Genomic DNA, 13178 nt, shown 5'->3' with positions numbered 1-13178 from the left:
AAATCATAGCACCTATTGACAGTGTACCTCTTAAGCTCTCCACTTTTACTAGGAACCACAGAACTGGAAAGTGGACCAGGAAGTTTCAGTATTTAAGCAACAGCAATATCAAGATGCAGGATAGTGGAGTTTCCCTCAAGAGGATGAAAAGGGCTATAAGCAGATGAGGAAGTTTAGCATATAAGACAAGCACTAATCACACAGCCTTTGAGAAAAGTTATTTTCCCTATATATTGCACATATAGAACTAATATATTTTATATATAAATAGGTTATTAAAATTAATATTTAAGAAATAAAAATAAATTGTTCTCAAAAAAAAAAAAAAAGACAACACATCTCCTGTTGGAGATGCCTTGCCTGGTAGTGTTTTCGAGACCCTTATTCAGGCTATTATAATTTTATATTTTACTCAGTATGGGAACGCAAACAGGCACTCTAGTAGATTCCCATACTTTCAGACCTACTTGTGCCTATCCCTGTTATTTAATATCAACACTACCTTTTCATGATTTTCACAGTCAATTACCCCCACAAATATAATGATTAATTTTTTTGTGCATGAGTGCACTGGCATGAGAATTCCAAAATCACCATGTGATATCATTACTCAAATTTGGTGCATCCTATGTCTACCAAGGAAAACATTCTGCCTCTTGCACCTTGCTCTTGTAATTCTGCCAAATCTAAAGTTTTAAAAGAAGTAAAGCACAAAACCAAAGTAAACAGAGAGTAATGGTGACAGGGGGTCACTTCCAATTCTATGTCTGTTTCATGGATCCAATTTTTTATGATGTGGGGAACATTTTACTATGCAATGACTACTAGTTTAACTTATATTATCAATCCTAAATGATAATTCCCTAGTCCTAGGATGTCATACCCAATATGGTATTATCTGACCCTTGTAAAAACTATTCCAAGGTGCTGTCAGGCCAGGAGTTTCCAAGTGATTGAAGTCTAAGATACACCCAGAGGATTTTGTGATCAAGTGCTCATTTTCATGTCTAAAATGAGTCTTTTGGTCTGAGGTATGGTTGTGTGAGATCTTTTTGGTCTGATGTGAGGTTATGTGAGCTCTTATGTTGTTAAATCAGATGTCTGTGTACCTTCAGATGGTGGGGCTGGTATAGAGTGTGTGGGTAAGTTAAATCATTAGCAGAACATGAATCAATCTAGAAATTACTATCCCCTTCAGGATGGAAGGGTTCCCATGTGTCATCTTGCCAGTGAGAGACTGATTGGTCTTCTTGAGAGATGGTACTATATTAAGGACTCAGTTGGTCTCTACTGCTGACAGATTGGATATTTAGCAACTGCAGATGGTAGATCTACCTTAAACAAAAGAAGCGCATGCTGTTAGGACCATGTTATGCTTCTGTCCTTGATATTATGACTATGACGTTCATGTGATTTTGTGAACATGCTTGGGATTGCTGAGGTCAGAATCTAGGGAACATCCACAGGAAAGGCAGTCCATCTTCCTGTTTATTGAATACTACCTCTGCAGCATATGCTCTCTAGTGGGCATTGTACTTACTTAGGTATATCCACATCCTTCTATCACAGAATTTTCTCTTCTTGGTTGTCCTATATTATTCCTTCAGGCTCCTGAACCAGTAGTCTAAGAGATTTAGCCACCAAGTTTATGGCCAGGTATGTCCAAGTCCACCAGAATGACTTCCCCTCTTTCTGTCTATCACGTAACCCCAACATGGTGTATCTATCTTTTGTTCACAGTAAGATACTGAGTTTTCCATACATCATACCTAGATTTTTTTTTTCTTCACCAGAGAAAACTACTCATGAGGCTGTATGTGTGAGCTACTAAGGAGACATTAGTGTTATTGAGGTCAGTGGGAGTCTTGATCACCCATTTGTGTACCCTCATATCTGCTTGGACTTGATCATATATGTCCCAAGTCCATTATATGATGGACTACTTTTGCATCTGCTTGACCTTATGACTTGGTAGGAATCTTACTCAGATTTTATTATTATACTCCCAGTTACTTTAATGAAAGGGACATGATCATCTGATGGTTTCTCTAGTCTTACCTAACAAATCCATTATAATATGCTGTATTAAAATGAAATTCCTCTGAGTTTCCTGAAAGCCTCCTTTTATACTCTTCCAATGCAATTATGGTATTTTCACCTCAATTATCATAGCCCACTGTTTATTCCAAGGTTCAAGAAATAATTCTATAAATGTATTAGGACCAACCCTTTGTTAGATCACTGACAGGATTTGCTGTGCCATCCCACACTCTTTCTCTTACTTACTGCTCAGGAAAAAAAAATATAACTTTAAAAAAATTAAATCATAATACAGAAGAATGTATTTGATAAATACACTTACAGCCAAGTTTTTTGTGTGTATTCCATTAACATATAAATCCAAAGAAATAATAAAAGATTATTTTATATTTGTTATTAAATTTACATAAACACTTGATATCATTCATTCAGTATGAATTAGTAATGTATAGCAACCTCCTCTGGATACTAGGAAATATTAGTGAACAATAGAAACAAAAATCTCTACTTTTGTGTTGTTTACATTGAAGTGAATGAATGGCAGATCCACAAATAGTTAAAATAGAAAGCGTATTATGTGGTGAGAAGTACACTGGAGAAAATCAGCCTGCAAGGGGTTAGGCTGATGAGTTAAGTAGTGTTAGCAGGAAGGATTATAGTGAAAATGAGACACTAACAGCAATACTTGAATGAGCTGAAAGAATGTTCTCTGTAGATAACTGGGATAGAAGGTGTACTCAAGAAGCAGAATAACCCTGAGGAGTATGATCTTCTGGTTGAAAGAGTTAATGAGGCCAATGTGTCAATTTGGGGATGGACAGCGGAGAGTAGTAAACATAAGGATCAATGAAGTAAGGCAAAACTATATTCTCTAGCACGTTACCAGTCATTGTAAAGACTTTGATTTGACCCCGAATGAGACAAAACGATGTAAGAAGGTATTGCACAGATGAATTAGATTATCTGGCTTAATTTTTAAGAGGATTTCTCTGGTATTGTTGGAAAAGATTACAAGGGCAGAAATAAGAAGCTATTAAAAGTCATCGAAATAATCCACATATGGATCTTGGCATTAGTGCTAGAGAGACTAAAAATCAGCACTTCTAGGTAGGAGCCACCATTTTTGTTGTATTCTTTGCAGATTGCAGCCCTTGAAGCACAAAGTGAATGGCACCCTTTGGGATTACACAAAACAGCAGCTGTGTGAGGAGTGGTTACACAGATTTTTGTGCAAGTTGATTTGCTGCTTTATATTAACTTTATAAGATGCATTCAAGTTGATTCATAGAACTTGCATTCATTTTTTAAATGACTGAATCTTACTCTATTGGATGGAGATACACACACACACACACACACACACACACACACCACATAACTTGGTGAATATTATATTACAGTAGAATGATGGCTTATCTTAGCCATCATTAGTGGCTTCTAGACCATATTGAGTAATTTGGATCTTGGCTCTGTTTTGACTGGTTTTGTGATCTTTTGTGGGCAATTTACATAATTAAACTTTGCATCAGTTTTGTTATCTTTTAAATGGGATTAAATAATAGCAGCATTCTTAAGTTTTTAATGAAGATGAAATAATACAAGTGAAAATATTTAGAAATTAGTAAAATATTTAGCAATTGCTCAATATGGAATAAATGCCATTATTATTATTATTGCTGCTGTTATTTATCTATATCCTTATGGATAGACATTTATATTCTCAATTTTTCACTATTATAAACAATAGTAGTGTAAATTTTTTTTTAAAGATTTTATTTATTTATTTGACAGAGATCACAAGCAGGCAGAGAGGTAGGCAGAGAGAGAGGATGGGAAAGCAGGCTCCCTACCGAGCAGAGAGCCTGACTTGGGGATCTATCCCAGGACCCCGGGATCATGACCTGAGCCGAAGGCAGAGGCCTCAACCCACTGAGCCACCCAGGCACCCCTGTAAATATTTTTAATGAGTAGCAATAAACATGTACTTTTGAGGAAGACATTCCCCTTGGATATATAGTTCTATGTATTCCATGTCACAGGATAAGTTTGATTTTTCAGATACTGTGAAATTGTCCTTCAACATGATTTTAATAATTTATAGTCCTACCAGCAGTGTCTAAGACTTAGAATTTAGTCACAACATTACCATCAACAGATATTGTCGCTCTTGGCCCCATAAGATGGTGGCTCACTGTTACTTTCATTTGTATTTTCCAAAATGGTTATCAGGTTGACTATATTTGCATGTGCTCCTGTCCTCTTAGAAACCTCTGTTTATATAATTAGATTGTTTTCAAAATTATTTATGGGTAAAGTCTATATGTAATACAATTGATTATTTATTTTAATTTTTTATTTCTTTTCAGCGTAACAGTATTCATTGTTTTTGCACCACACCCAGTGCTCCATGCAATCCGTGCCCTCTCTAATACCCACCACCTAGTTCCCCCAACCTCCCACCCCACCCCCTGCCCCTTCAAAACCCTCAGATTGTTTTTCAGAGTCCATAGTGTCTCATGGTTCACCTCCCCTTCCAATTTCCCTCAACTCCCTTCTCCTCTCCATCTCCCCTTGTCCTCCATGCTATTTGTTATTCTCCACAAATAAGTGAAACCATATGATAATTGACTCTCTCTTGTATTTGTTTGTGTTGGAAATGTGTACTCAGTCTCTATGGCTTGTCATTTAATTTCTTTACATTGTCATTCTGTAGAAACAGATTTTAGTTATATGCAAAAAATATGAAAACCTAGAGTTCTATTCTTTTCTCATTTTAATTTAAAGACATCTCAAATTCATACCTGTATATAAAGTAATGTTTGTTATAACTTTTTCTTATTTATGTGGATGGATAATTTTATATCCCATTTATAGAACAGTCTATTTTTTCCCACTAATACAGAAGACAGAGCTATCAATTTCCCAGGTCTGTTTGGTTATATTTCTGCATTCCTAAACTCTTCTATTTACTTAGTCATCTATCTGCTCATTAATTAGTATGCAAATTCCCAGCATTTTAATTGGTATGGTTTAATAAAAATATTTTGAATCTGGTAGGTTGTATTTCTTTTTTCAGAATTGTGTCAAGGTTTCAGGTGATCTTAGCCTCTGGCTCTTCCTTATATATTTCTTCATTCCTTTTTTCTTTTTTTTCCCTTATCACTAGATTTTCAACTTTAGGGCACCAGCCATCCCTGCTTTTTATTCTTCAGTTGGTTATTACACTGTGAACAGTGACAACAACAAAGATAATATCGGTAACAAATTTATTTAAGGACATTAACAAGCTTACACGTTTCACAAAAGGTAGGAAGGTGATGCTGAGGAATAAATAGGATCAGAAGGATGTCTGGAAAATCAAGTGGCCTGCAGCAAGAAGACTTTAAGTGGGATAGCTTGGAAAACAAGCTCTAAAAACTCTCTGTCCATCAGTCTCTCCATGCTTGGTGTGGTATGCTCCTTCATGGCTTCTCTTTCCCATGTCATGTGCTGAAAATGTAGTCTCAGGGAAGAGCATGTTCTTCGATGGTCTTTGGCTTCATTCTCTCCTCTGGCTTTAAAATAGGAAAGGATTGTGGCGTCTGGGTGGCTTAGTGGGTTAAACTCTGCCTTCAGCTCAGGTCATAGTCTCGGGGTCCTGGGATCCAGGCCTGCATTAGGGTCTCTGTTCAGCAGGGAGCCTGCTTCCCCCTCTCTCTCTGCCTGCCTCTCTGCCTACTTGTGATCTCTCTCTTTCAAATAAATAAAATCTTAAAAAAAAAAAAAAAAAAAGGAAAGGATCAAGCATCCCAGGCTTCTGTAGCATTCTGTAGGAGAGTGGAGGACTCAAGCTCACCTGGGACCCTGCAGAGCTTTTCTTGTCGCATTTGAGCTCTGTTCTGTCTTCTGAAATTCATCCTGACCCAGATACATCCTGATACTCAGAAATGCCTTTTATATCCTTGAAAGCATAATTTGGAGTTCAGATCATATTCTATTATATTCCACTTTATACACATCCAATTCATAAACATTAATACTTATCTCTGCTCATCACCTCTTCCCTAGCCTGTTATCTACACTCATGTGGATTTCCGGAATAGCCTCCAAACTGACCTGTGTGCTGCCATTCTGAAACCCATTTCCCACATATCCTCCAAAATGAACTTTTAAAAGTGAAAGGCACATTGTAGCGCTCTCCAATTTTAGATATTCCTGGGAGTTCCCGAGTTCCCATTCCACCTCAGATAAAACCCTAGCTTTTCCAAGATGTGCATGATCTAGCTTGTTTTCTTTCTTTAAACTTATTCTCTGTGTGCCTTACTCTAACTCATTATCAATCTAGGGACTGGTATCAGTCAGGGAATTTGATGAACCTGTTTTCCCCTCGGGCTTGTGTTCTTCCTCTGCCCTCTGCTTGGATCATTCTGTCTCCTGATCTTTGCTCTGGATCTTCATTTAGGCTACAGTTCAGACATTACTCTCCCAGAGAGGTCTTGCCACTCTAATGGTGCCCACCCTTTCATCCTAGATACTCTTCATTACATTATTCTTCAGTGGTTTAGTTCACAGTCATTCATTATGACATGAAATAATCTACATTCTATAATCTTATCCTGTCTCTCTCTCTCACCCAGCAGAATTTAAACTCCGTAAGAACAGACTCATGCCATCTCATTGTTGTCATTAATGCTAATGTCTGGAATAGTTGCTATTTCTTAGAATGCACTTAGGAAAGTTACGTTAAATAAATGAAGGAACAGGTCACATATAGAGCCTAGTGCATATGCTTTTGTCAGGGGTGACCCTTGTGTTTGTTCACCTTGCGGGTTTAACATGGCTCTTTACAGCAGATATTTCCATTAATCGTCCCCACCAGATCCCAGGACAAAAATCACAGAGACAGAGGCAAGATTGTCCATTTTTTCCCCTCCCTGACCCCAATTCTTCTTTGTTTGAAGTAGTGAGGAATGTCTGACAATTCTGAGTGCTGCTCTATTTACCTTCCTTTCTCACTTAATACTCCATCTTTTCAGGGCCAGGGTTAGGAGCCTTTCTGGTCTGTGCCAGAATATCTGTTTTTGTTTTGTTTTTATTTTTGTTTTTTTAAGCTGCTATCTATATTTTTTTTCAAATGTTACAACTTGAAGTTTTTTCCTGTTTCTTTGGCTGTTTCATAACTTTTTCTTTTCTTTTCTTTTTCATGTTTCAACAATTATTGAGAGAGAAAAGTTATTTCACTCTGTCATCTGTTAATAGCATCTCATATTCTCATATTCTCTTTCTAAATTTAAAAGATATCAAGGGGCACCTGGGTGGCTCAGTTGGTTGAGTAGCCAGCTCTTCATTTTGGCTCAGGTCATGATCTTGGGGTCCTGAGATTGAGTCTCACTCAGGCTCCATGCTCAGCAGGAAATCTTCTTGAGGATTCTGTCTCTCTTTTTCTCTCTCTGCCCCTACACCCATTTGCACCCCCTAAAATAAAAAAAAAATAATAAATCTTTAAAAAATAAAATAAAAAATAAAAAATTAACAAAAGACATCAAAACAGAGGACATTTCATTATATTTCTATGAGTTTGGTATAAGGAAGGGTTCCATACAGGTAGAAGTAATCCTGAGAGAACATAACCCAACATATTACTAGTTTTTAATATTTCATAATTAAAATTATAAATAATATTTTTATGATAGTGATAAGGTCATTTTAATTGCCTTATTAAATAATCTCCTTATTTAAGGTAATATATAAATTTCAATTTTTTTCTAAAATAAATTAGAAGCACTTTTTAGTGCTTAAAATATAACAATATTTTTTTGGTATTTAAAAAATTATAAATCTGCCTCATTTGTTACTCCAAACTGTTCATAGAAAAAAAATTGATACAGGTTTTTGAGATTTCCAATAATAACACAATACAAAATAATCTCTTTAACATACAGAGTTAGATAATATGTGACAATTTCACAATGCTGATTATTTGGGGAAAAGATATAATCTTAAACATCTATATAGTAGATTTAAAATGTAAAGGAGCTCTGATTGTTCGTATGAGATGTGTTTTTCTATAAACGCATTGTGCATCATAGGCATTATACTGGTCAGATTTTTGAAGAGACATAATTTAGAATAATAGAGAAACTGTGAATGCTTTCTGAATTATATCCAGGCAGTAGAATAGGAAAGTGAATGAAAGACATTGAAAGAGGTTGAAAGCATGTAGCCATGTAATGAAGTACAGTGTCCCATTAATAATTGTACTACAGAGAAGATAAAATTAACAATGGGTACCTATTAAGACTATATTTGGAATGATTTGATCTAGTTATGAGGAATATTGCAATTGTGAAAAACTGTTCAACTACATTCATCACTAAGTATACTGAAATATCCTGTTATAAATACAATATTAATTTAATTTTAATTATGAAACATAAAAGTATATTAAAAAATGAGTAGAAAACAAATTATAAAATAGAAATTTCAAAAGGCTCATAAAAGGGGAAAAACAGTATAAATGAGTAATTTGGAAGCATGGTTAAATAGTGTAATTATATGTCTAAGTTTGGGCTGCTGTAACAAAAATACCATAGATTGGTTAGCTTTTAAAAACAGAAATGTATTTCTCACAGTTTTGGAAGCTGGACATCCAAGATCAGGGTGCCACCATGGTGGGGTGAACACTCTTGTAGGTTGCAGAATGTCAGTTTCTCTCCATGTATCTTCACATGGCAGAGAGCAGGGAGAAGGAGCAAGCGCTCTCCTGACTCTTACTGAGGGGACTATTTCCTTTCATGAGGACTCCACCCTGAAGATCTTACTTAATCCGAATTGATTCTCAAAGCTTTCTTCTCCTAATACCATCATGTGGGGGCAGAGGGTCTCAAATAGGAATTTTTTTTGGGGGGAAACATAAACATTCAGTCTTTAATACTATATTATACATTAAATATTAAGTGATTTTCAAGAAAAAAGGAGTTTTACCATATGTTTCATAAAAGTACAATTACAAATGATGAAAAATAAGAATTTGTTTGCCCTGAAATCTCTTACTGTGTGAGATTGAAAGAGTTAATATGTTTTATTTTTTAATTCACTTATAAAATTAGTACAAAAGGATAAAAATAGTAAACTATTTTTTTATTATCGACACATTTTAAAGGCCTATAGTGGTATAATGAACCTACAATAAACTTCAATATGAAAATCACACATTTTGATAAATATCTATGTATGACATGTATGCCCATCTATGGACATAGATATTTGATAAGTATCTATGTATGCCCAGGAAATTAAGATAAAAATAAATAACAAAAGAATGAACATATGTATCAATCTGCAAGTTTTGTAACCACTCCACATTTTAACTCTCCCATTATCATTCTCTTTCCCCTGTTCTCGGCAAAGCCATTACTAGTTCGCATTTTCTAAAATTTCGTGTAAGTGAAATAATAAATCATACATTCTGTAGTTTTAAAAACCTGGTTTCTTTTATTCAGCAAACTGTTTTGAGATTCATCCATGTTATTACATGTATTAGTGTAATGTACTTATTTTTTTTAATGCTGTTTTGGCCCATTTTTAAAGTCCTAGCTAGAAGCTATCAATTCCTTTTCCTGAACCATAGAAATCCATACTCCAACCACTTCCCTTATCAAGTGCTCACATTCAGGGGTTAGTATGCACCAGCTCTAAACACTGGAGGGGCCAGATACCAGATTAGATAGGATATAGCCCCTATGCCTTGGATCTGGAGATGTATTCGAATTAGCCTGTCTAGACAGAGCCCTGGAAGCCAATCTAACCCCACCCCACTTGGCCAAACACAATCTGCCCTCTGTAGCTCTAGGTTGCTGTTCCCTGTTCCTGGTACAACAAACTGAGTGGCCCTCCTGGTGGTCTTCTCTAATTCTGAGGTATAAATAGCAGAGAATTCTGTATTTCGTGTATCCACGGTATCAATGTGTTTGGGTCTCATCATGAAAAAAATACTTAAATCTTATTAAATGTTCCAATTTTGTTTATTAATGATTAGAATTATAGTATATGGACATACCAAAATTTGTTTATCCATTCCCCTTTTGACAAGCTTTTTAGTTTTCTTATTCTAGTTTGGAGTAAAAACAAACAAATAAATACATAAAATAAATGGAGCAATAATTGTATAGATATATAAATTCATATATACAATTTCTTGGTTTTATACTTAGAAGTGGAATGACTAGGTCATATGACAGACATATATTTAACTTTTGAGAAATTATCAACATGTTCAACAACTGGTTTTACAATTTTATATCTGGTACGTAAGAGTTTCAGTTATTCCACATTCTTGGCAACACTACATTTTTTACATTCCAATAGACTTGTAGTGTTTTCTCATTGAGATTTTAATTTGATTTTCCCTAATGACTAATGATATTGAACATATTTTTATGTGCCTCTTTGTCATCTACATATTTTTTCAGTGAATTATCTGTTCATTTTTAAAACCTTTTAAATTGAGCCTTTGTTTTATTACTTCAGTTAAAGGATATTTAAAATTTAAGTTTTAAGTTGCCTTTATGTATTGTGGATATAAGCCTTTTATCAGAAATGTAATTTGCAAATAATTTTCTTCTAGTTTTTAAAGGAGACATAGTTCTTAATTGCAATCAAGTCCATTTTTCATTTTTTTAAATGGATCTTTTATTTATTGGGGATCTAAAAACTATTCCCTTACCTTAAAGTCACAAGATTATTTTACATATATATATTTATATACATTTATTAATTATACATATATATTATTAGAGATTTTAAAGATCTAAATTTAAATTTAGATCTATAATTTGAGTTACTTTTGTTTCAAAGTATGGGTCATGATATATTTTTTGCAATTGGTATTCGATTTTATTTGCATGTGCGTATCTAATTTTCCAGTATTATGCATTGAAAATATTGTTTCTTCAATGAATTCACTATGCCTCATTGTCAAAAATTAACTGATTATAAATATGGAAATGAATTTGGCTATTCTGAATCCTTCCATTTCTAGGTGAATTTTGGAAAAACCTTGCCAAATTTAATTAAAAAAAAAAAAAGAAAACCTACAAAATTTTGATTGGAACTGCATTGAGTCTGGATCAATTTAGTTATATATATGTGTATATATACACATATATATAAAACAATATAGTATATATATAACAATATAGTGTCTTCTAACACAACTTCTAACACACCTCTCTATTTAGAGCTTATTTTTCCCAGCAATGTTTATAATTGGTATTATATAGGTCTTGTACATATATGGCAGATTTATTTCTAACTATTTTGTATTTGCTGCCATTATTTTTGGTTCAGCTTGTGATCTCAGGGTTATGAGATTGAACCACAATCGGGGCATGGAGCCCACTTATGATTCTCTCTCTCTCCCTCTCACTGTCTTCCTCCCTGCTCACATTCCTTCTCTCTCTCTAAATAAATAAATAATAAATGAATAAATGTAACTAAAACAAAAATAAAAGTTTTTATCTTATCTCACTTATTCCTTCTTTGATGCTCTTCTTGAGTTTATGTAGATCCATATTTCTGACCAATATTATTTTCCTTCTCTCTAAAGAATTCACTCTTTGCAGATGATGTGATACTCTATGTGGAGAACCCAAAAGTCTCTACCCTTAAATTGCTAGAACTCATACAGTGCTGGCAATGGCCAGCAATCCCTGTACCCACCGATGAAAGATTACTCCAAACTTAGCTGTTAAAGAGAAAAGGCAAGGAGGTCAATGCTCAGAGGCGAAGACCCTTTGATCTTTTTTGCTCCCACTTTTCTTGGCCCTTCAGCATAATCACAAATCCTTATCATTGTTTCTCAAGCATGTGCATTGTACCAAGGGGTCTTACTAAACTAGGAGCATCTGTTTATATGAAAGATATGATATGTTAATTTGCCTGTTTTGCTAAATGTAGCCTAAGGGACAATGCATACATCTCTCAGATCACAGAGTGGCTGTTTGGGCGAGGAAAGTTTGGGAAGGCAACTCCCTGTGGTATTCCAAGGGCTGAGTGGTCTTGCAGGCCATGGCATTCAAAGGCCCATGCCCTTCTCTGAAACATTCCTTTGCCTGCCTCTGTGTTACATTTTATCAAGCCCGGTATTATGGCTGAGTTCCTGCTTTACATTAACCCAAATAATACAGGAATTCAGCAAAGTGGCAGGGTATAAAATCAATGCACAGAAATCAGTAGCATTTCTATATACTATCAATTATAGATGAAAGAGAAATTAAGGAGTTTATCCCATTTATAATTGCACCCAAAACCACAAGATACCTAGGAATAAACAGAACCAAAGAGGCAAAGGATTTGTACTGAGAAAACTACAGGACGCTCATGAAAGAAATTGAGGAAGACACAAAGAAATGGAAAAACGTTCCATGTTCATGGATTGGGAGAACAAATATTGTTAAAATGTCTATGCTACCTAGAGCAATCTACATATTCAATGCAATCCCTATCAAAATACCATCAACTTTTTTTTACAGAGCTGCAACAAATAATCCTAAAATTTGTATGGAACAAGAAGAGATCCCAAATAGCCAGAATGATACTGAAAAAGAAAACCAAAACCACTGGCATCACAATTCCAGACTTTAAATTCTATTACAAAGCTGTAATCATCAAGACAGTGCGATACTGGCACAAAAACAGACATATAGATCAATGGAACAGAATAGAGAGAAATGGACTCTCAATTCTATGGTCAACTATTCTTTGACAAAGCAGGAAAGAAAGTCCAATGGAGAAAAAACAGTCTCTTTAACAAATAGTGTTGGGGAAATTGGACAGCCACATGCAAAAGAATGACACTGGACCATTTTTTTTACACCACACACAAAAATAGACTCCAAATGGATGAAAGATCTAAATGTGAGACAGGAATCCATCAAATCCTTGAGGAGAACACAGGCAGCAAACTCTTCGACCTCAGCTGCAGCAACTTCTTGCTAGATATGTCTCCAAAGACAAGGGAAACAAAGGCAAAAATGAAGTACAGGGACTTCATCGAGATCAAAAGCTTTTGCACAGTAAAGGGAATAGTCAACAAAACCAAAAACAATCTGCAGAATGGGAGGAGATATTTGCAAATAACATATCATGATATGATAAAG

This window comes from Lontra canadensis, unplaced genomic scaffold, assembly GCF_010015895.1.
Source record: "Lontra canadensis isolate GAN:19392208 unplaced genomic scaffold, GSC_riverotter_1.0 scaffold95, whole genome shotgun sequence".
Taxonomy (NCBI): Eukaryota; Metazoa; Chordata; class Mammalia; order Carnivora; family Mustelidae; genus Lontra; species Lontra canadensis.
Note: the sequence above shows the minus strand (reverse complement) of the source record.